The sequence below is a fragment of the Pinus tabuliformis genome, chromosome X (assembly GCF_031772625.1).
Source record: "Pinus tabuliformis cultivar Carrire ecotype Pingquan chromosome X, CPIR1, whole genome shotgun sequence".
In the NCBI taxonomy this organism is placed as follows: Eukaryota; Viridiplantae; Streptophyta; class Pinopsida; order Pinales; family Pinaceae; genus Pinus; species Pinus tabuliformis.
Window position 1 is genome coordinate 1,367,690,092 of NC_142308.1, and position 23,604 is coordinate 1,367,713,695.

Genomic DNA, 23,604 nt, shown 5'->3' on the forward strand with positions numbered 1-23,604 from the left:
GTAAAATAAATTTAATGAACCTAAAAATGCTTTGGAACCTAACGCACAACATCTAGAAGTCTAGGCTAGAGACATATTTCGGTGTCGTAAAGCCTGGTAACTGTCGCTTTCACTGTTGGTTGGGTGATTCCTCCTCTTTGAGACAACAAGTGCCAGTACGGACTTGTCCTCCCACGTACCGTCGAGTATATATTGGGAGACCACAATAGGCTATATCCTTTATCCATAGGAAGCCGTGTCTGTCGCCCTATCGATCGCAATGCACTGAACACAGCATTCGGGAAAATTGACTGCCGTACCGTAAAAAGTATTCTGTAGTTTTGCGATTGGTTTAGTAATCCCTCTGTCTAGATTTCCACAGTAGTCTCTTTCGTTCCTTTTCAGACTCCTTAAAGGAAAAGGTCCATCTGAGCACTTGTCACTTCAGGCTCATTAAAAATCAAAGGCGACTAGAGTCATATTTGTTTTTTTCTTGACTCTTAAAAATTGAAAAAAAAAAGTTGTGTCAAAGTGTCTAAAATTTATTTTAATTAGAATAATATCACCATTCCTGCATTGGTCTTAGGTTGAGGAAAATGGAGTCGACCAACCAAGGAGTTCCCCTTGGAGGAAATCCTAGTCCTTTCTCCTTTTGCGGAGATGTTGGTGCACCTCATATGGCCACATTGTCACTTCCAGGATTGATGATTGGCTTGCCAATATGGCTCTTCTCAACCTCCGTCATTCAGAATACCGTGATTACTGAACAATCAAGTCAGGAACTAGATGATACTATAGTTAACCCCCAACCTTCTTCTTCATCCGATTCTCCCTCTCCTCCTTCCTCTTCGCTTGATAAAGCTAGTAAGGCCCAAAACCAAGTAACTAAGAAGAAGAAGGAGAAGAAGAAGAAAGAGAAGAAGAAGAAGGAGCCAAAGGCAAAAAGGGGCAACCATGCATCGTCTAGCGAAAATCCACACACTGCACCGTCCGAGCCTAAATCTCCATGTGTCATTTGCAAAGGAGACCACTACCACCGAGATTGTCCCTGCATCCCTCGGATCTTAAGGGACTGGTCTCCTCGTTTGCACAATCCGGTGTCATCGACCTCTGACGATCATGTTGAGTGTACACCGTCAACTAGTGAAAATGAAGTCCCTGGACAAAAAGGAAAATGTAAATTCCCTTATAGACTGTGTGAAGGTGATCATGCCCTCCATCGTTGTCCCTTCCTAGAAGAAGCTAAAAGTGTTTTAGATGACTATCCGGCTTCACCATTACGGCTTCTTCCTAGATATAAGAAACTCTTGCCAAGTCCATCACTAGTTGAAAATCCAACTGGCACGCCATTGTGTTCGGTCAAAGCACTTGCCATTGAAGATAAACCGACTAAACCCATACCAGACGAAAGACAAAAAGTTGAGGCGGCAGTCAACCCGGTCTTGTCTTCGGAAGGTTCATCTTCAGATGACACAATCAGCAAAGAGAATGAGAACGACACCGTCCAAATTCTTTTCGTAAACAAAGGCTCCGATGAACATGGGTGTAGTCTACCCATTCCTTTACCGTAGGAAGGAAGTTCGTCAGAGTGATATCCAGCCGTCTATTGAATCCCACCTCCAACCAACCTAGTCATCTCTTTCAATTGGAATCTATTAGGCAGACCCTGTGTACTAGCTAATGTACCATTCTGAATCATTGTACAAGCTTACAAAATGATCATGGTCGATACCATCATAGATGAAGGGGCTTCTGTGAGTATCCTTTCCTCAATTGCTTGGGAAGCACTTGGTTCGCCATCGCTTTTGCCTGAGATGAGAAATCTGACAGGCTTCGACAAAGGAACCAGTCAACCGTTAGGGATCCTTCCTAATGTGCCCATAACATTGAGAAGGAAAACCATGTACATGAACATAATGGTAGTCCGAGGACCTCTAGATTATAATCTACTCCTTCGACGCGACTATATTTATAGCATGGGAGCCATTGTCTCCTCACTCTTTAGAGTAATGTGTTTTCCGCATGAAGGCAGAGTGGTCAAGCTCGTAGACCAGCTGTCGTTTCCCGGCTCACACATAGCTAATATTCAAACACCATCCCTAAATGGTCTTTTCATGCAAGGAGTGTCTCATCAATCTCCACTCCATCCACCTGATGAGCGCAAGTGATTTTGGAGGACATGGCTGAATCCCACGGGGCATGCACCCTGGTCTGTTTCAGCAAGAAAACCTTTGGTATAGGGTAGGTTTTCGTGGAGGATATATGACTAGTCTGACACACCCATCCATTTAGGAAAATGGGATTAGATTGGAATAAGATTCCTTCATCAAGGTTAGGAGGTTAGGATTTAGAACCACCCTGGTCCAGATGGACTAAGCCGGGAAGTGTTTCTATCTGCAGTGTGGATGGAAATTATCTTGTGAAAGTAGGAACTTATATATGGTAACCTGGAAACTTTTCACTATACCTGGGGGCATGCAAACCTTTTTGCATACAAGTGAAGAGCAACCATTTATTTTCTTAGTTTGTAGATTCTCAAACCCTTTAAACTCGTAGGATTGGTTGTTCCTAACTTGCATAAAGAAAGGATCTGGGGTAAAGCTTTGAAAGGTGCAATCTCCATAAAAAAATGGCATCTTAGATGAGATATCCTTATTATAATACTGGCACGAGAATTTTTTATGTGGAGTTCAAGCTCATTAAAAATTAAACATAAGCAATGAGAAAACGTTCCCCCAGAGTCATTAAAAAAAATGAAACAATTTCCGGTAAATAACCATTGTGAATGCATTATCATCAGGTTTTGAGCCCTCATCGTGTTCTCATCATCACCTCTACTTTGTTGATTGTTTACCCCTTTTGAGGAACAGCTATGAAGAGTGATCCTGTTATCCATCCTTGTGACACTGCCGTGATTGGAAAATTCCAAACCTTACCTGGAATCAGTTGCTACCTGAAATTATCACTTGTTCCTAAAAAATGAGTCTCCTTTTAAGCTCTTTTCACCATACTCATAAAATATGAAAAGATTGCCGAGCGATTGGCCTCTCCAGCTCGTTAAAGCGACCGGAAGTGCTATCCCTCCTCTAGATTTTAATCTTTTTGGACTTGAGGGATTATTACACAAAAAGATCGAGCGCTTGTTTTGTTCGGCTCGTTAAAATTACTGAAAATTCATCCCTTTCATATTATTTTATACTTTTTCAAACTTAAGAGATTATATGACAAATGAGGATTATTGGAGTTTCCTTTACATCCCTTTTCGACTCTCTAAAATTGAAAAGTACTGAGTTATCTTTGTTGTTAAACTCGTTAAAACCAAATAGCGACAAACTTGTCCATATAGACAAGAACGAGTTTCACTGTCACTAGGCTCGTTGAAATATAGCGACGGGTTTGCCCGAAGGGAAAATTATAGAACAAACATATGTTATCCTCCTCAAGCTTGACAAAAATAAAGAGGTACTGGTCAGCAATGACTGGGGAAAAATTGGGAAGAAAACTTGAAGAAACTTTACTGGTAGCAAGTCGCTCTTGAACATGACACTTTCACTCCGCATCCGAGTCGAGTTGGGTTATTCTGTTCACTGGTTGTATCACCATTGGTCCATCACACCATCGACATTTGGGGTTAACACTACCAATCCATCATGTCAGTGTCGCCGGTATGTTCAAGGGAAGTCGCTCAAAGAATCCACCTGTGTCTCATTCACTGCAATACATTCACGCTCCAGTCTTTCATGACCGCCACCCTGAATCCTGTATCATCAGATTGTTTTCACCTCCAAAATCATTTACTCCGTTCCATGTCGTAGATTTGGGATTCATTAAGGCCCTCCTACGGCGGGTCGCTTCTTGTCGACATCAGCTCATTATCCAAGAAGTCAACTTAGGGACAACCCTTTCAGTACTTTGAAGCTTGCACGCCTCAATGACAAGTTTCTCACTTCTGGCGATAGGTTTACATCAATGGCCTTCGACCCAAAGATTTTGCGTGGTGTTCGATGCCAAGTCCCTTATTCACACCACGCAAATTATACTGTAGTACCTTGAGGGTCATCATCATTATCGGTGATTCCTCTCACGCCTGTTAACAGCTTACATCATTGGCTGGTAATCAGGCGATGTCTTTCCATGTTCGACTCTAGAACATCTTTCACATGGATAGACTTGTACTTTGAGTGAAGATTGAACGAGTTTGAAGACCTCGGATCTAGTTTCATCCATCTGGGCTGTGATATATTCATGAAAATAAAGACATCAAATGTACATTGTTACTGCACAGATGATCATCCGAATCAAAGGATGATGATTCTATTAGAATCATCAGTCACCCGCAAAAACGGATGTCTATCTTATGTACATGAAAATGAATTCATAAAGCTAAGCATGGGAATGCCCGCCTCAGCTAGATCATGAAAAATATTATGAAGATAATGTATTGTATTGTATCTAATTATAGGTCGCCTTCCAGCTCGAAAAAAACTTCGGATCCTCATGATAAAGCATTTCACCCGACATCAAAAGATTAACAACCTCATGCTTTAGGGGGCAACTGTTATAGACATTTTTGGGCACTGCAACCCAAATCAAACATGTCCATAAATGAAGGGCTCCTAAGTCCCTAAAATTGGTGTTCCATACCCTAAAAGAACAAGGTCAGCTGATTACATCATCTCCCAGAAGTTCTCCATGAAAAACTGCTCAGAACTAGTCAAAACTGGACCATCTCACTTGCTCCATGGTCAAAGTGTGATGCATCGCACCTAATGCACATGGGAGGTGCGATGCATACTGAAAATCCCTTTTATGGGGTGCGATGGGCGAGAGTGGACAAATGGCAGAGATAGTTTGCGAGCTGGATGATCATTGAATCTTCCAGAAACTTCTCCTGTGACACTTGCCTCTCTTAATTCGCCCAGGGATGAGTAAGAGATCATCAATCTCCAGGTGAAATCAAGAACTATCAGAGAGAGGACACTAATAAAAATCCTAGAAGCTGACTCACCCCCCTGCAATCATCTATATATGGATCCCTCATCCCAGAGATCCAGAGGTTGGAATTTTGTATCTTGTAAGGAAGTGCTGTTGGTTTCTTGTTGGAATATCATAGTGTTGGGTGATCTAAGCTTTTCATGAGGTGAAATAAGGGCTTTCATACTCGAGGGTGACACTGGGTCAGAACAATTGGTTGTAATCCTCTTTGCTTATTCTTGATATTAATAAAGATATTCAAGTTTTCCTCCACATTCTTGTATGTTTGATGATATATGCATTTGTGTGGTCAATATACATCTGGTCATATATTGTTTATGATTGTAGATCTCTGTTCTTCGATAGTAATATGCTGCTTAGATTCCACAGGTGCTCTTTGAAGCTGGGTAGACGAAGGAGAAGTGGCAAGGATCTGTCAGAAGGGAGAGGAATCAAGCAAGGAACCAAGCGCAAGACTGAGGTTGGTGTCCTTCATTCCACTCCTATCTACTTCTCATAAAGGAAAACGAAAGTAGTTTTAGTTTGTTTGTTTCTAAGATAGCTACCAGTATTAGTGAGACTAGCAGCTCCAAGTGGACACTAGATTTCACGATAACACACTTCATCATTATATCCCTTTTACAATCCTGGAGACCAAATCAACTCTTCCAAGTCGACATGACATTACATGCATGTTTAAGCAAAACAATATGATGTTCGATAGCTTTCCATCAAGTCAATTACATACATGTTCAAATACAAGGAAATCATTAACATCCCTGTGCTCGTACATTCCATCCTCATGTATGTATTCGATTCTTCAACTTTCTCTTAAGCACAATCATAAGTAAAAGAACCTTGATCACATGTACATGTACTTTGAAAGCTGAAATGAATATAACTTTGCTAGAATAAAGTGAGTCTACATACTCAACTTTTTCCATCCTACAACTTGCATTCCATTAGCAAAGAAATGCAAATAGATGTGACACATTTCTTTTCTCATCAAAAGACATGCAACGACGATAATTGGCGAAAAAATAGGAAAACAAATGCAACACTTGGGAAAAGCAATCTAAAACTTAAAAAAACACTTCTACACATTAAGACAAGTTAAACAACCATCAACCATGAAGAGAAACAAGTGAAACAACACTCACACAAGCCAAACGAAAAAAAGTGATAGGAAAAGCAACAAAGGTCGACAAAAGCAAAACTCAACTGAAAAAGTGACGACGATCACACCGAAGTTTCCTTCATCTCCTAGGGAATGCTAGATATCCAAGATTGAGTGTGAAAATGAGCTCTAGAAGTGTTGATTAAATAGATTTGGGAAAATTAGGTTTTATTGCAGGAATGCCTAAAATCAATCAAAAGGTGATACTTGGGAGAAGTTTCTAAAAATACTGCAAGTGTCTCCTTTGGGATACTAAAACTAAATCACTATTTTTTAGGGATTCTTTTTTATATTTTTTCCTTTTTGGGGAAAATTTCCATGCAAGCTGTCAAGAAACATTGTAGAGTTTTGGGGAATTGGGAAACTTTTCATGTCAGTGCACTGCGCAGTTTCTAAGCTTAGTGAGGGTTGTGCAGTTTATGGACTCAATGTTCGACTGCCTCCAATGAATGTGTTGTTCCAGAGCTCAAGGCTGAATTCTGGTCAGGACTGCGTAATTCTCGTTATGAAGGTTTCTTGTTGTCAATGATTGTATAATTTCTAGAGGAAAGCCCATAACTATTGTGAGACTAAGTTGGGAGATCATCCTTTGACTTAGAGGAATCAACTATGTGAGCAAACACAAGAGAAACTGAAAATATAACTCTCAGTCAAAGCATGAATACATGGATCAGTGTAAGATAAGCTCTCGTAGATAAGAATGAAGGCTCCAAAATCAAAGCATAGGAAACATTTTGGAGGGTAGTTTTAGCCGCTACAACATTGGCGACACACTGGTGGAATTCCAACTCTCTGTATGGACCTTGTCTCAGGCAAATAAGGTATAAATCTTCCATAAGTATTGTTTAGTTCATCGCTTACCATAAATTCTTCACTTAGCTTGAGTTAAATATATATTCCTTACCATTCTCCTCATCGGTAGCATAGATACCAAGCCAAGTTAGATTGAGTTGCTTGGATTGGGGATGAGTATAGAAATGCACAAGTAAAAAGAAAATTGTGAGAGCCTTAGATTTCATCTTTGTTGTTGCCTGTCAGTAGGCCTGGATAGTACCCCGACAGAGTAACTTCAAGAACACAAGCATGCTCTGCTACCACCGAGCCTAGACAGTACCCTAACTAAGTTACTTTCTTCAACTCTATGCAGAGGAAGCCTTTCTCTTATTTATCAAGCCTTTTTTTTTTTCATTTTATTTGTTCAAAGAACTGTGCATAGCAACTTATTTATTCATGAGGCCAAACAGGAGTATTGGGTTATTGAGAGAATAAGAGGTTGTCCCTTCAGAGAAGGATAATTATATATACCTCTGACATAGTTGTTAAGGTTTTCCCCCCTCCTTACTGTACTCAACTTAGTTCACAAGGATTAACCAAAAATGGAAGACCAATTAGAGTAGGAGGTGCTAGTTAAAAGTGTAAGCATCGTGATTTCACCATGAATCTCTCTGAAAGGAATAGATTTCTGATCAGAGTTTCATCTACTAAAATAAATTCAATATGATAGATAACCAAGGTTAATAGCAGTACAAATTGCTCTTATATTTCACCGAGCTTGTCTGGGAATCAAAACATAGTCTCATGTGGAAACTAACCTATAACTGAAACATAAAACAAAGAAATAAAAGAAGCAGAGTGAAATCAAAACAAAATAAATAAAATGAAAGGAAACAACTAAGAAAAGAAAAACTTCTGCTACTCCTAACCTAACCAAAGCATAGGCATAACTTACGTAAAGTGATACTTCCAATGTAGCCATCAGCGCATTGGCTAGCCTATGCAGGAAAGGGAATGCATGTCAAGAAAAATATAGAAGCATACCAACAAACAAGAAAGGTATGTCCATACAAACCAAAATTCTCAAAGTTTGAATGAACCCAAAGATAATCAAGAGTGAAAAGTGCATGAAAGACACTTTGTGGATATAACATGGTGCTCAAACACATTGCAAGTCTAAAACATGTAGGAATAAACATTTGAACTTGAAAAACGAGAAAAGATGAAGAAAGAAGAAAATTTCCATTTTACAATAGTGATTGCTATGTACAACCACCAATTATTAAGCCATAGGATCATTTGATATATATGGAGGATGTGAAATTTATCAAATATATTGATTTTCAATGTGTACAACAGAGTGGTGAGGAGCCTGGAAAGATTCAACACATTTCTAATCAGAAGTGGAATTTACCTCAAGGCTATGAGAACCTAACATAACCATCGTCTCAGGATGAAGTGGCTCGACAGCTTGGGGAGGTTAAAATTCATCAGAAGATGGATCATTGAAGGCTGGTGGCTTGGAAAGATCAATAGTGGAAGAATCAGAAGAATGAACAAATCAATGAAAAAGTCATGGCAGCCACGACCAGAGAGTTCAAGATTACAAGAATAGGCATCCTCATGATCTAATGAATCGTAAAGAGGGGATGATGGAGAATGGTAAATTTTAACCTCTATGTTCCCCGAAATATAAGATGAGAGGTTGGGAGGATCAGGCGGAAAATATTTTCCCTCTTCACATTTAAATGAAAACCTGACATTCGATGATTCCTACGGATGATCAAAAGTAGTAACATCAGAAGCTAAATTTTCACAAGATTGAACAGGAATGAAAAAATCATGAAAAATGTCAGGATAATTTGGAAGAGGTGCAGATAGAAAGAGGTCACCATTCACTGCAGATTCTTGTTCGGACTCGCACACATAGTGATAAAAAATTATATCGCAGGTTGGATGTTCAACACCAACTCCATCCAAAACTTGATCCTTGTCAACATCAGAAGAGAAGTTTCACACAGGAGAACGAAACACATCACAATCTAGAGAGTCCAAACCTATGCTAAAATTATGAGTATGTGGGGTAGGAGAATATGGTGGTAGATCAATGAATGAATTCTCAATTTCTCCCACCTCGACTTTGTTGTAGCATTTTTTGGTTTTGATAAGATAGAATATTTGAAAAAATGTTAAGTTACGATATGGACATAACAATATTGAATAAAATATTTTTGAAAATATATTGATGATGATGTCCATATCAAAGAAAATGTTAGGTTAGATGTCCTAAAAAATAAAGACAAAAAGAAAATGTTAGGTTAGAAAGAAAAGAAAACAAATAAACTCTGAAAGTGAGTAATTCCAAATGCCACTATTATTTTTCTGCAAAATAATGGTTGCGTGCAGCTTGTCATAAATGCCATAATCCATGAAAACCATGTAGTTTAATCTTGACTGCTTCATGCTTTAAATTTGATGTTATAATTAGAGAACAAAGATCTGGCCAAACTATTTAATCTTGGCAGAGCAATAGTTAGGTAAAAAATAATAAGGTGCTCATCAATTTAATATGAGCCCTTGGATGTTAAAAGGATAGCATTAGATAGTTTACGTTTTAAAATAAACAGAAAGGAAAGGGGTTTGCTAGCTTAAATGCACCCATTAAATGAAGAAAAAATGATAGGGTAAGTAGAAGAAAGGTTGCAGAAGTATGATAATTCATTGGACAAAATGTACATTTATCATGTTTTACCATATGTTTCTATGTCCATGAGGAAATTACACAAAGCAAATGAAGGTCTACAAGATCAATTAATTAACTTCCCTCGTCCCCATTCATCCCTCTATTTACTAATTTCCTCTTCTCACCTTCATAAAGTTCATATTCATTCATTTTCCATAGAAAACCCCTTTTCCTAAGGTTAAAATCCTTTTTGCCTAGGAAAAGCAAAAACCCCATGCTAAATCCACTTTTACCCAAAAAACCCACAAAAAGATGTTTAGCCTAAGTATTGATGTATATATGTGAAAAAAATAACTCATGAAAATGCATTATACTTAGTCTATTTCCCATTTTCGTTCATATTTCATATTAACGCTAACTTAACATATTAAACCTCTAAAATTACTTTCCCGTATATATTATATTTGTTTATTAAAATATCCCTAAACCATTAGTTTTATTATAAAACTATGTATTCAGTAAAACATCGCATATCGGCGAATTGCAAGCCTTTCAACATGAATACACTCTCTTCTGCATTATGATATGTGATGCACGATGGACCCAGACCCGATGCAAATTATTTCATAATTCATTGCCATTTCACATCCGCCCCTCATCGCAAGTCCTAGCTGAAACAATAACCCTTCGCCATTGTGATATCTGATACGCAATAGGAACCCGGACCCAATAGCATTATTATATATGATTTATTTTCTGCATCACGTCTAGCCCCTATCGCATTCCTTTCCGATGGGCCTTCCTTCGCTAAACTGCAATTGTGATATGCGATGAACCTAGACCCGACGTCATTTATCCACCCAAATTCATATTATTTCAAGTCTGCCATACCATGTTTTGCAAAGAATTTATTTGTTAAAATGATTTTACGATTTAAACGAAGAATTAACCTAAACCTCTATTTAACCATAAAACCCCGCTAATCTCAATCTTTAACCCATAATAAAGCCCATACCGGCATAATTAATCGTTGGGCCCCTCCGCACTGCTTTTTCTCTCCACCACCATCTAATCACGTGCATTCAAATCCAATGACCCTCAATTATTTCGGGTTGTCTCTCCGTCCTAACATTACCCACCCGAAAATCAATATTCCACTGACCTCCCATTGCTATCTGTCAAGTTCAAATTGTATCATGTGACCCCTCCCAAAACTGCCCATGCCTCATAAGCGGTGCGATGAAAACCAAAACCACCTCCTGCATAACGACAAAATGACCGTTGTTCACTTTGTGCCATATTTCAAAAAGAAAGTTTTTTTTCCGTTTAAACGCAAAAATCACCATTTTAGCTTTGTTTTTCCCGTTTACACAGTGAAGCCTCCATAAGAATCCACGACCAATAAACCATTGTTTTACCTTCTGATACGCTCTGCAATCCTTCCAATATCCTTTCGAGCTCAATAAAACCATTGATGTCCTTCTTTGTCACCTATGTTTTCTTAACAATTTCTGTGTTTTGCAGGTAAAAACTCTTGTTCCAGGCTTACAAAGAAAAATACTATGTATAGTTTGAAGACAAATACGAAGATATTACTGTTGAAAAACACAGTAAAAATCTGAAATGCACAATAAAGGTAAAAAGGAACATAGTAAAGGTTACTCAGTAGGGTCAAAGAATATTCACAAAGTTTAAAGAGTATCAGATGAAAGATCAAATGAAGGAATCAACCAGCGTAAAGGATACAAACAATCAAGGAGCTTAAACGGAAAAATATCAAACAACAAAGCCAACACAACCTGAATAAAACAGACAGTAAGAAGTAGTTCAATAGCTGCCCCTATCTTCTTGCATGATAATCTTTCCTTTCTTAGAATAAATCTTAATCAGTTTTAGGATATTTTCTTAGTTTCGTTATTGTATAAATAAATATTTTCTCGAGTTGTTATAGGTTCAATGTTCAAGTCTCAGGGTTCATTACTTGTTAAGTCATGACTATTCATTCTACTTTGAACCTGGTTGCACCTTTGAAGGAAGCTTTTCTAGACACTTGGTGTACTTAGTCTTTCTGGAACCTTAATACAAAAAAGAGGATTCTAAATTTGGTTTTACACAGTTTGTGTTATCTTGTAAGTTTTTCCAGTTATTAATCATTATGTTTTTCTTCATATTCTTATGACTCATAGAGATATCTAGGTAGGAATACTTAGGTCTCAATTTATTCGTATAAACTCCTAAAATGATCATCTATTAAGAGAATGGATTAATGAACTGTCTGTTTAGCTAATCCCCTCTAATCAATAAATCATCAACATCTTTTGTAAGTTTAAGTATACTGCCTTAAATCTTTGGAGCGTAGTTTTGAAGGTTTTCATACATATGATTGTTCTATTTTACAATCTGGAAACTATGATAATAATATTATTTTATATCTTCTTCTCACCACTATTTGATATATATCACTATGTAAAGCTTTATAGCAGCCCTTTTCTGAGAATTAATATTATCCAAAGGATTAAGTATTTCAATTCTACATATGTCTTCATTCATTGGTCTTCCAAAACTAAAACCAAAAAGCACAAAACAATTATTTTAGATGCTCTAACATTGTTAGCTAACTTACTACTCTCTCAGAGGTACAACATCAAACTGGCGTCGGTGTCAAAGAATCGAATTTCTTTTTAGTTTCCCTTGGGACAATGATATCCATTCATTCTTTTCCTTTGAGGTGATTAAAGGGTTTAGAAAGGTTAAAATTATTCACCTAGGCGACACCACACTCCCAAGCTGGCACCTTTTAAACATACTAGATCTTGTTAAGAACCTGACATAGTTAGTCCTCTATCAGATCCTTGAAGTCTTTTGAGAAAATCCAATTCTAAAAGGGGACACCAACCATCTTCTTCTACCTCTTCAGTCCTACAGTCTGAAGAATTAGAATCATTTGACCCCTATAGTAATATCCCATCTAATTCTGATTACTCCCATTTATCACCTAGGGTTGCTGAACTTCGAGATAAAGGAGTTGATTTTAAGTCAGCCTACCTTATTCATTCATTAGAATCTCATCCAATACCCACACTACCACAAGGATCACCTAATACTGAATCTAATTTGGGTGTTAATATACCAAAATATAGACACACAGATTTCATATCCCCTACTACCTATCATTTTCTTTCCATTTTTTACCAATCTAAAGCTTCTTCTTCTGAACTACCTAAGGAGACCTTATCTATATATTCCAATCCTCTCTTTGAAACAAAAGAAGTTATTCCCTTACAGGTTCCAAAGTTAGTTCTTAAGAATCCTTTGAAGACTTTTAGGAGATCTCCTCCTTCACCTCAAACTAGTTCACTAACCCCTAAATCACCATCTTCTTCCTTTACTTCTTCTTCATCCTCAACATCCACACAAACACCACATACTCCACATGTACAACCTCATATACCTCAAGCACCTCATACACCACCTGTTTTCATGGCTTTCTGACCTATTGTAGAGGCTAGATATGCTGCCTTAGTCTTACATAATAACCTTGATGCATTCCCAACTGGATACTTAAAATACCTTCCCAAGTACAATAGAAAAACTGGTCCCTCAGCTGAGGACCAACTTCAAGCTTTCTTAGACTTTGCAGAAAACATGAATATTGAACAATAAAATTATTATATGAGTTTGTTTGTATAGTCACTTGAAGGAAATGTGGGGATTTGGTTTAGGTAGTTTCCAATAGCTTCCATTAGAAATTGGGAAGAGCTTACAACCATATTTAAAAATCAATGGGGTGTGAAAAAGGATCCTCTTTACTTCCTCACAGAATTTGAAGAGCTTAAAAGGAGCTTCGGTCAACCAGTATTAGATTTTATCAAATCATTCAATAAACTCTATCACAAAATGCCTGCTGATTGTAAGCCCCCTGTAGCAGCAGCTAAGTCTAGATTTTCTAAAGCTTTTGATGATGACTTTGTTGTTATGCTACGAGAGAGAACTTCAAGAAGTCTTAAATATATGAGAAAAAATGCTATAGAAGTAGAAGAAAATAGGGCAGCATCAACTTCTTTAAAACTCAAGGAAGAAAAGGACCAAAGAAAACTCAAATATGTTCAAGAAGCCTCTAGTTCCTCTAAGACTAAATTAGAAGACTCAAAAATATATGAAATAACATCTCTTCTTAGAAACCTATCAAATATGATTTCAAAGATTGAGACCAAACTAGGACAATACAAAAAACAGTTACTAGATCCCAAAACCAAAATTAAGGTCAGTATAAAAGAAATCCACCACTACAAATTCTTCAGAGACCTAGCAATGATCAATAGGTTCCTACTCCTCTATTGATAGATGACCAACAAATTGATGATATTACTATGACAATTACTAAAGATATTAATAGTATGGATTCTTATTCCAATCAAACAGCCATCATTCCTCTCTCACAAAAAATCAGGTTCAAGAAGATCAGGAAGATTCACAGGTCTCTAAATATCACGCTTTCTCTGAATTTTTAATTGTAGAGTCAAACAAGAGGTATGATATTAGGCCTAGGCTTGATCTTGGGAGACCTCGAAAGGAAACTCCAATAATTGAACCACATACCAAAACTGTTGAAGCTCAAACAACTCTTATTCAGTCCTTAGATCAATCAATTGATACTACCCAAAATGGTAAAAACATTTTGACTTCATTTAATGTTGAAAAAGAATAAGAGAGGGTTAAGATCCCAATTCCACTGTCAAAACTTTCTAAAAACCCTGGTTACAAAAGCCAAGTCACAAAATGGATACAAAATACCTCGGTTGATGCTGAAGGTGATGTCATAAGTCTGCAAGATGAAAAACCAGTAGTAGTTTTTGGCCCTAGTTCAGACATGATAGATGAGATAGTGCCTCCTTTCTATGTAACTCTTAAAACAAATGATTCCATGTTGTATAATTGTATGCTTGATTCAGGAGCATCACACAACCTTATGCCAAAATCTATCATGGACCATTTGAAACTCGACATAACTAGATCCTACCATGACTTGTACATCTTTGATTCTAAAAGGGTGACCTGTTTGGGATTGATTAAGGATCTAGTGGTTACCCTTGCCCAAATTCTAGTGACAAGTATAGTACTTGATATTTTTGTCACAGATATCCCTCCCAAGTTTGGAATGCTCCTTTCTAGGTCTTGATGTGCCAAATTAGGGGGAACTCTACAAATGGATATGTCATATGCTACTATTCCTATTTATGGAGGAGAGAAATTAAGATTATATAGAGAGGTAATATTTGTACATACTGTTTGTAAGACTGACCGGCCAAGGAACCATCCAATTTATGCGTTATATCAAGACTTTGGTTTTTTTTAACTCACTTCAAACCAACATAAATCTCAAGTCGAAATTGAAGAGGTGGTTGAAAGTCCTGAACCAAACCAAACTGATATTTGGAAACTATTCTTTGATGGCTCCTGCACGAAAGATGGGGTAGGAGTTGGAGTAGTTTTAATTTCACTTGAAAAAGAAAATATAACCCAATCATGTAAATTAAACATCAAAGTTACAAATAATGTGTCTAAATATGAAGCTTTCCTTTTAGGATTGCAATTAGCCAAAAGCTTAAAAGTTCAAAACTTAAGTGTTTTTACTGATTCAGAACTTATTGTTAAGCAAGTAAGAAATGTTTACCATAACAAGCATCCTAGACTTATGTCCTACCGAAATGAAGTATGGGATTCAGTTGAAAACTTCTTTGATGCTTTTAATTTGACTCATATTCCTATAGATCAGAATATTCATGCAGATGCCTTAGCTATCTCTGCTAGCTCTTTTAAAATTCCTAATCATACTAATGTACTCTATTAGATACAACTCAAATATACGCCATCTATCCTAGATAATCTGAAACATTGGCAAATATTCAAAGATTATGAAGATTTGAAATCATTTCTGCAGGTAATGGATGATTTTTCATTTCTACAAATTGATGAAGATAGAACTGAAATAAATGAAAATGCAAATGGAAATTATACTTCAGATTTTAAAACCCAAATTGCTAATCATGACATTATCCAATTATCTAATAATTTTATTCCAAAAGGACTCATTCCTTTAGAAAAATTGTTTCATCAAAATGATGTCCTCTGAAACCCTCAGTCCATTTCTTCAGAAGATGACAAAGAAGAGATTAACATTGGAACTAATGAGGCTATAAAAAACATCAAAATATGTGCATCTCCAGACCCTAAGATCAAAGCTCAATATCTTAAGTTACTGCAAAATTATAAGGATTTTTTTTCTTGGAATTATGCTAATCTAAAGACCCATGATACTTCATTAATACAACATAAGATTCCTTTGAAGCTAGAAGCAAAACATTATCAACAAAAACTTAGAAGGATAAATCCAGCCCTTCTACCAACTTTAGAAAGGGAGATTAAGAAAATGCTAGATGCTCAGATCATCCTCCCTCTTAGATATTCTAATTGGGTTGGAAATCTAGTTCCTGTTAGAAATAAAAATGGAGAAATAAGACTGTGTGGATTTTAGAAATTTGAACAAGGCATCATTAAAAGATAATTATCCTTTGCCCAAAATGGATCAGTTACTTCAAATGTTTTCAGGAGCACAAAGACTTTCTATTCTTGATGGTTTTTCAAGTTACAATCAGGTGAATGTTGATACAACAGACAGAGAGAAGACAACCTTTACTACACCCTGGGGTACATTCATGTACGCTAGGATGTCATTTGGCTTAACCAATGCTGGAGCAACATTTTAGAGAGCTATGAACATAGCTTTTATGGGTAAGGTAAATAAATTTGTGTTTATTTATCTTGGGGACATAACTGTTTTTTCTAAATCTGATCAAAAACATCTAAAGCACTTGATGAAGGTTTTTGACAGGTGTAAAAAATTTGGAATAGCATTCAACCCTAAGAATTCCTTGTTTGCTATCAATGAAGGAAAACTGTTGGGCCATATAATTTCAAAGTAGAGAGTAGTAATTGATCCCAAATGAGTATTTTCCATTGAAATGTTGACCTTACCTAGAAACAAGAGGGAAATTCAAGCTTTTCTAAGAAATATTAATTTTCTAAGGAGATTTATTCCAAATTATGCAGAGATTGTAAAAGATATAACTGACATGCTCTGAAAGGATCATGAATTCAAATGGATTGCCTCTTCTAGGCATGCATTTGAACAAATAAAAAAGGCTATCTTTGAAGCTCCCACCTTAGCCAGCCCTGATTATACTAAGCTATTTAGTATTTTCTCTTTTGCCTCTGAAACAACCCTTGCTGTTGTTCTATTACAAAAAAATGAAGATTCCCATGACCAACCCATAGCCTTTTCTATAAAGGTTATGAGAGATGTTTAGCTTAAGTATGACATCATTGAGAAGCAAGCCTATGCCCTCCTTCAAGCCCTGAAACCATTCAGAATGTATGTCTTACATTCACCTATTACCGCTTATGTCCCTAATAGTGCTGTGAAAATTTCCCTAACCCAACCAGACACTGATGGGAAAAGAGGTAGATGGATCACTCAAATTCTATAGTTTGACCTAACTATCAAGACTACCAAGCTAGTAAAAGGTCAAGGATTAGCCAAGGTTCTAACTAAATCCAATTTCAAAGTAATTAGAATCAATTCTGTTTTAGAAACATAAGGGAAGAATACACAAGAACCATTTGTCCTTGCTGAAGGGGAGAATCCACAAGAACCTTCCCTTCATCCTAAAGGGGAGAATCCACAAGAACCTCTACCTTCAGAGCAGATCATTCCTACACACATTGATGAAAAATTCTTGTTTTCAAACTAGTATCAAGATATTATAAATTTCTTGATCCATTTTGAGTGTCCAGCATTGTTCTCCAAAACCCAGTGTAAAACCCTTAAGTTAAAATCAGTCAATTAGTGCATTATAAATGGAAGTTTATACTGGAAAGATTCACTGAATATTTTGTTATTATGTTTAACAGAATCAGAAACTAAAGGAATAATTGATCAGTTTCATACAAGATTTTGTGGAGGACATTATGCTTGGAAAGAAACAACATACAAGATTCTCAGGGGAGGATTTTATTGACCCACATTGTTCTTACAAGTAGCGGCAAAGTTCAGGGGTTGTGTTCCTTGTAAAATGTTTGCTAGTTAAAAAAAGTTAGCAACTCTTCCACTCGACCCATCAATAGTTTCAACACCTTTTCTCAATGGGGATTAGATTTTGTTGGAGAGATTCACCTGACTTCAAATAATCATCATATATGGATCCTCACTGTAACAGTCTACTTTACTAAATGGGTTGAAGCAATTCCAGTAAGAAATGTTACTGATTCAGTAGTAATTAAGTTTGTTAAGGAGAATATCTTATCTATATTTGGTTGCGAAAATCAAATTGTCATTGATAATGCAAAAACTTTTTCTAGTGTTAAAATGATTGACTTTTGCCAAAAATATCAGATTCTGTTACATCATTCAACTCCATACTACCCTCAAGGTAATGGCCTTGCAGAGTCATCAAACAAAATTCTGGTAAAGGTAATCAATAAGACTCTAGCTGATCATAAGAAGAGCTAGGATTCACATTTGATTTATGCAGTATGGGCAAACATAATTACTCCAAAGAGATCAACTAGAAAATCTCCATTTCAATTAGTCTATGGGAAAGATGCAATCTTCCCTACCAATTTTTCCTTCCCTATTTTAAAATTCCCGTAGGATTCAAGAGATGAACCTCATGATTTTTCAAGAAGAATAAATCAGATTATTGAACTTAATGAAAACAGAGATGAATTTCAACACAAATTGAAGAAATATCAGAATAAGATGAAGGCCCTGTTTGACAGAAGAGCCAGGGAAAGGGACTTTAAGGAAGGTGATATAGTTCTAATATGGGATACCAGGAGAGAAGAGAAAGGAAAGCATGGAAAATATGATAATCTATGGTTTCGACCTTTATTAAGTGCTGAAGTGAAGGGTAACAACACTTTTGCATTGTAGAATCTTGAGGGGCTATATTCCACTTACCCTCTAAATGGAAGTTTTCTCAAACATTACATTCAATACTAAGAAGTTGAAATAGTTTTCAGTGTAAATACTTTGGTTTTATTTTACTTTTCAAGATGTCAGTGTGATATTTTTACAACAAGGACTCCATAGCCCGAGGAGAAGGCACATGGATCTGCAAGTTCTCCTCATTCTACAAGAGAAGCAGTCCCCAAATGGAGCCAATATTGTAGCATTTTTTTTGTTTTGATAAGATAGAATATTTGAAAAAATGTTAAGTTAGGATATGGACATAACAATATTGAATAATTTTTTTTGGAAAATATCTTGATGATGATGTCCATATCAAAGAAAATGTTACATTAGATGTCCTAAAAAATCAAGACAAAAAGAAAATGTTAGGTTAGAAAGAAAAGAAAACAAATAAACTCTGAAAGTGAGAAAGTGCAAATGCCACTACTATTTTTCTACAAAATAATGGTTGTGTGGAGCTTGTCATAAATGCCACAACCCATGACAGTCAAATAGTCTAATCTTAGCTGCTTCATGCTTTAAATTTGATGTTATAATTAGAGAATAAAGATCTCGCCAAACTATTTAATCTTGGCAGATTAGTAGTTATGTAAAAAATAATAAGGTGCTTATCAGTTTAATCTGAGCCCTTAGATGTTATAGGGTTAGAATTAGATAGTTTACATTTTAAAATAAACAGAAATGAAAAGGGTTTGCTAGCTTAAATGCACCGATTAAGTGAAGAAAAAATGATAGGGTAAGCAAAGGGTAAGTAGAATAAAGGTTGCATAAGTATGATAATTCATTGGACAAAATGTACATTTATCATGTTTTACCATATGTTTCTATGTCCATGAGGCAATTACACAAAGAAAATGAAGGTCTACAAGATCAATTAATTAACTTCCGTCATCCCCATTCATCCCTCTATTTACTAATTTCCTCTTCCCACCTTCATACAGTTCATTTTCCATTAAAAAAACCCCTTTTCCTAAGGTTAAAATCATTTTTCCCTAGGAAAATTGAAAATGCCATGCTAAATCCCCTTTTACCCAAAAAACCCACAAAACTATGTTTAGCCTAAGTATTGATGTATATATGTGAAAAGAAAATAACTCATGAAAAGGCATTATACTTAGTGTATTTCCCCTTTATGCTCATATCTCATATTGACGCTAACTTAACATATTAAACCGTTAAAATTCCTTTCCCTATATATTAATTCCCTTTATTAAAATATCCCGAAACCATTAGTTTTATTATAAAACTATGTATTCAATAAAACATCGCATATCGGCGGATCGCAAGCCTCTCAACATGAATTCACTCTCCTCTGCATTGTGATATGCGATGCACAATGGACCTGATGAAAGTTGTTTCAAAATTCATTGCCATTACGCATCCATCCCTCATCACAAGTCCCGGATGAAACAATATCCCTCCTCCGTTGTGATCTTCGATATGCGATAGGAACCCAGACCCCATCGCATTATTATCTATGATTTATTTTCTGCATCGCATCCGACCCCTATCGCATTCCTTTGCGATGGGCCTTCCTTCGCTAAACTGTGATTCCGATATGTGATGAACCTAGGCCCGACATCACTTATCCGCCAAAATTCATATTAGTTCAAGTCTACCATACCATGTTTTGCAAAGAATTTCTTTGTAAAATGTTTTTATGATTTAAACGAAGAATTAACCTTAACCTATATCTAACCATAAAACCCCACTAATCTCACCCTTCGACCCATAATAAAGCCCATACCGCCATAATTAATAGTAGGGCCCCTCCACGCTGCTCTTTCGCTCCACCACCGTCTAATCACGTGCATTCAAATCCAACGAACCTCAAAAATTTCAAGTTGGCTCACTATCCGAGCATTACCCACCTGAAAAGTGGAATTCCACTAACCTCCCCTTGCTACGTGTCCGGTTCAGATTGTATCGGGTGACCCCTCCGAGAACCTCCCATGCCTCATAAGCGGTGCGATGAAAACCAAAACCACCTCCCGCATAAAATGACCATTGTTCACTTTGCGCCATATTTCAAAAAGAAAGTTGTTTTTCCATTTAAATGAAAAAATCAACATTTTGGCTTTGTTTCGCCCGTTTACACAGTGAAGCCTCCATAAGCCTCTGCGACCAATAAAACCATTGTTTTACCTTCCGATACGCTCTGCACTCCTTCCAATATCCTTTCAAGCTCAATAAAGCCATTGATGTCCTTCTCTGTCACCTATGGTTTCTTAACAATTTTTTTGTTTTGCAGGTAAAAACCCCTTTTCCAGGCTTACAAAGAAAAATTCTACATACAGTTTGAAGATGAAGACGAAGATCTTAATATTGAAAAACATAGTAAAAGCCTGAAATGCACAGTAAAGGTAAAAAGGAACACAGTAACGGTTACTCAGCAGGGTCGAAGGATATTCACAGAGTTTAATGAGTATTAGATGAAAGATCAAATGAAGGAATCAACCATTGTAAAGGATACAAACAATCAAGTATCTTAAAGGGAAAAATATCAAACAACAAAGCCAACACAACCTGAATAAAAGGGATAGTAAGAAGCAGTTCAATAGTTGCCCCTATCTTCTTGCATGAAGATCTTTCCTTTCCTAGAATAAATCTTAATCAGTTTTATGATATTTATTAGTTTAATTATTGTCTAAATAACTCTCTTCTCGAGCTGTTATATGTTCAATGTTCAAGCCTCAGGGTTCATTACTTGTTATGTCGTGACTGTTCATTCTACTTTGAACCTAGTTTCACCTTTGAAGGAAGATTTTCTAGACACTTGGTGTACTCAGTCTTTTTGGAACCTTAATACAAAGCAGAGGATTGTGAATTTGGCTTTACACAGTTTGTGTCATCCTGTAAGTTTTTCTAGTTATCAATCATTATGTTTTTCTTCATATGCTTATGACTTATAGAGATATCTAGGTAGGAGTAATTGGGTCTCAATTTATTCTTATAAACTCCTGAAGTGATCATCTATTAAGAGAATGGATTGATGAACTATCTATTTAGCTAATCCCCTCTAATCAATAAATCATCAACATCTTTATAAGCTTAAGTATATTGCCTTGAATCTTTGGAACGTAGTTTTGAAGGTTTTCATACTTATGGTTGTTCTATTTTACAGTCTGGAAACTATGATAATCATATTATTGTCTGTCTTCTTCTCACCACTATTTGATCTATACCATTGTGTAAAGCTTTATAGCAGCCCTTTGCTGAGATATTAATATTATCCAAAGGATTAAGTATTTCGATTCTACATATATCTTCGTTCACTGGTCTTCCAAAACTAAAACCAAAAACCCAAAAACAATTATTTTAGATGCTCTGGCATTAGTAGTTGACCTACTACTATCTCAGAGGTGCAACAAACCTATGTAATTAGAGTTATTTTATGAGAAGGTGATGGAGGGCCACATGGAACAACAACCTTGTCTTTCTCCGATTTAGATGCTCTAACACCAAGATATGTTGGGATAGGTTCAAAAGATTCTAACTCGTGTGGATTTTTTGAAATGTGAAGAAGATATAAAAATATGTTTACCAAGAAAGTCCAATCAACTTCATCTTTAGTAAATTCAAAGCAGTAATTGATGAAACAATCATGAAAATCATGAAAGGATTCATCAAGTGAATTTTGAAAGTTTAAAATTTTCTTATTAAGAGCTTTACGATCATATAAATTGAAAGCACGACATGACTCTGGGAAAAGTTGATCAAAAGAGTGAATGGAGTCTTTAGAAAATGTGTTACACCATTCTCACACGTGCCCTTCAAACATCAGAATGAAAAACCTATAGCAAACATCCTCAAAGTGGATGTTGTGCTTTGTGATGAAATCAAAAAAATATGTGGTATGTTCAAATAAGGTTTTTTTTCCCTTGCCATTAAATTTCATATTAGACAATTCATCAATAATTGTTACTGACACTTTCAGATTTGGGTGTCTAGAGAAACATGTTAGGGTTATGATTTGCTGAGAAGTCATTAAATGAGTGAATAAACTCAAAACAGAATTCAAGGGCCCATTTTATCATCTATTCCTCCTTCTAGCACTAGAAAGATTGATGGTGTTGGACCTGCCAACATTTAGGGCATCTCCTCAATATGAAGTCCCAACTAGATCTCACATTGTTTTGAGTAGGATTCTGAGCAGTGGGTGGAAATTTTATGCCTTCAATGCGAAAATGCATAGAGGAAATATGATAACTTTAGGTGAGAGCAAGTATGTGACCCTGTAGATATTCAAGTGCAATGCATGAATGTTCCAACACACAAAGGGGAAAGGAAGTGAACCCCTTGGAAGCCTATAATAGTATGCAACCTAAAAGGAACACACAAGCGGGGTGAAATCACAAGATAAGATGTGGAATAGTCCACAAATTAAAGTCATAAATTAACACAACGACATACATCCAACAAGATTCATACAAAATAAAATGATATAATTCATAAGCATAAGCATAAGTTAAATAACATATTTTGAAAATATAACAAGAATAGTCCCACTATATTCACAACATATGCATGAAAGCGTGTTGGCTCTGATTCTATTAGTACAAGTGAAAGTTCCATTCATACATACACCATTGGTTACGACAAGCCCCAATAGTGGAACATTACAGTCAAGAATACAAGCTCCTCCAAAGAAGTATACTCGCTCTATGCTACGAAGAAGCCAATGCTTGATGGGCCTCTAAATTAGACATAAATTAAGGCCCATGCCTCTAAATTAAACAATAACTTAAGGCCTATGACCATCCTTTAGCACATTAAACCTCTCTTTTTGCATTAGATAATTTATTTTTAACTTTAATATATTCATTAGGAAGGTTTATGAATAATTGGGTATTTGTGCCTAATATTACTTCTTTTTGTGGAATATTATGGGAATATTGGGTAGATGGTCAAGATTTGGAGGAGGAGATCATCTAGGGACTTGTTCCCTACTAATGGAGGATCAATAATACACAATAAGTCAACAAG